The sequence below is a fragment of the Lolium perenne genome, chromosome 3, assembly GCF_019359855.2.
Source record: "Lolium perenne isolate Kyuss_39 chromosome 3, Kyuss_2.0, whole genome shotgun sequence".
NCBI classification, from domain to species: Eukaryota; Viridiplantae; Streptophyta; class Magnoliopsida; order Poales; family Poaceae; genus Lolium; species Lolium perenne.
Window position 1 is genome coordinate 156,798,581 of NC_067246.2, and position 2,788 is coordinate 156,801,368.

The following is a 2,788-nucleotide window of genomic DNA, read 5'->3' on the forward strand; positions in this document are numbered from 1 at the left end:
TCCAAGATTGACCTTAGAACTGGATACCACCAACTGAAGATTCGAGCCACCGACATTCCAAAAACTGCCTTTACCACCAGATATGGGTTGTATGAGTACAACGTCATGTCGTTTGGACCGACCAATGCCCCCGCTTATTTCATGAATCTCATGAATAAGATCTTCATGAACTTTTTGGACAAGTTTGTCGTTGTGTTCATCGACGACATCCTCGTCTACTCCAAGTCCGAAGAGGAACATGAACAGCATTTGGAGATTGTCCTAGAAACCCTTAGACAGCACAAGTTGTATGCCAAGTTTAGCAAGTGCGAGTTTTGGCTGGAAGAAGTTGGATTCCTGGGACACATCTTGTCCGCAGGAGGAATTGCCGTAGATCCTGCCAAGATCAAAACTGTTATGGAATGGAAAGCCCCAACCACACAAACCGAGGTCCGCGCTTTTCTTGGATTAGCCGGATATTACCGCAGATTTGTAGAAGGTTTTTCGAGCATCGCTCGACCAATGACCCAACTGCTGAAAAAGGACAGAAAGTTTGAGTGGACCGACAAATGCGAAGAGAGCTTTCAACAGCTCAAAAGTAGACTGACAACAGCCCCAATCCTGATCATGCCAGATATCGCAAAACCCTTTGATGTATATTGCGATGCCTCCAAGACTGGACTTGGATGCGTGCTTATGCAAGAAGGCAAGGTTGTGTCCTACCTTTCAAGACAACTCAAGCAACATGAACAGAACTACCCAACCCATGACCTCGAGCTTGCAGCCGTGGTCTTAGCCTTGAAAGTTTGGCGTCATTACCTCATGGGTAATCGATGCGAGATCTACTCCGACCACAAAAGCCTCAAATACATATTCACCCAGAAAGAGTTGAACATGAGACAACGCTGATGGATCGAACTGATCAAGGATTACGACATGGAGATTCACTACCACCCCGGCAAGGCCAATGTGGTAGCGGATGCTTTGAGTCGACTGCCGTGCCAGTTGAACTCCATGCTCGCCACTGAACAGCCCAGCTTGCACCAAGAGTTTGAACAGTACAGACTTGAACTTGTTAGTGAAGGATTCCTAGCCAGCATAGAACTGCAACCCACCTTGGTTGGTCAGATCAAGGAAGCCCAGAAAGACAACGCTAGCATTGACGGAATCAAGAAACAGATAGCCGCAGGAAAAGCCCCCGGATTCACCGTAGACGAAGCCGGAGTTCTTTGGTACAAAGAACCTCTCTGCGTACCATCGGACTCTGACTTGAAACAAGTCATCCTGCAAGAAGCCCATGACACCCTTTATTCAATCCACCCCGGAGGTACCAAGATGTACCAAGACTTGAAGGAACAATTTTGGTGGCACGGAATGAAGAGAGAAATCGGTAGCTATATCGCTAAGTGTGACATCTGTCAGAGAGTCAAGGCAGAACATCAACGACCCGCCGGACTGTTACAACCCCTCCAGATTCCGGAATGGAAATGGGACTCCGTAGGAATGGACTTTATCACCGGACTGCCCAAATCCAGCAAAGGCAATGATTCAATATGGGTAGTTGTCGATAGATTGACCAAAGTCGCCCATTTCATCGCCGTCAAAACCACCTATCAAGGCCCAAAGCTAGCTGAACTTTACATCTCCAGAATAGTCGCTCTGCACGGAACCCCCAAATCGATAGTGTCAGATAGAGGATCACAGTTCACCTCAAGATTCTGGCAGAAAGTGCATGAAGGACTAGGCACTCGCCTAAATTTCAGCACCGCCTATCACCCTCAGACCGACGGACAGACTGAGAGAGTAAACCAGATACTGGAAGACATGCTTAGAGCATGCGTACTAGAATACGGATCCAAATGGGAAGACTGCCTACCTTACGCAGAATTTTCTTACAACAATAGCTATCAAGCCAGCCTACAGATGGCCCCCTTTGAAGCCTTGTACGGAAGGAAGTGCCGTACCCCCCTGAACTGGTCAGAAGTCGGAGAGAGCCAAGTTTTCGGCCCAGATGTTCTTCGTGAAGCCGAAGAGAAAGTCCACAAGATCCGCGAGTACCTCAAGACTGCGCAATCCAGACAGAAGAGCTACGCTGACAAGAGACGTCGGGAGATGACCTTTGAGATCGGAGACTTCGTCTATCTCAAAGTATCCCCCTTGAAAGGAATGCAAAGGTTCCAACTGAAAGGAAAGCTTGCACCCCGCTATGTCGGACCTTTCAAAGTCCTCAGCCGCCGAGGTGAAGTATCTTATCAACTGGAGTTGCCAGAAGAAATGTCGGCGGTGCACGACGTGTTTCACATCTCACTCCTCCGGAAGTGCCTTGAAGTCCCGGAGAAGACCGAAGTGTTCAAGAACATCGATCACCGATCGGTAGATATCAACAAGGATCTGACTTACCGCGAAGTGCCGATTCGCATCTTGGAAGAAGCTTACCGAACCACCCGCACCCGAAGCATCAAATTTCTGAAGATCCAATGGAGCAATCATACCGAGGATGAAGCCACATGGGAACGCGAAGACTTCATGAAGAAGGAGTACCCAGATCTCTTTAGTACCTAACTTTCTTTTCGATCTCGGGATGAGATCTTTTGTAACGGGGAAGGGTTTGTAACACCCCAAATTTCAATAAAAAGAAAGTTAGAGAATTCCAGAAAGCAAAATTTCAAACCAACAAAAACTTTTCTATTTGCATATAGTACCATGCATAGGACTTGTGCATTTGAGTGATATGCCATGATGATTGTTACTACTTGTTTTTGATATGCTCTAAAACCCTAGTGTGATCATATGAAGATCACCAACCAAA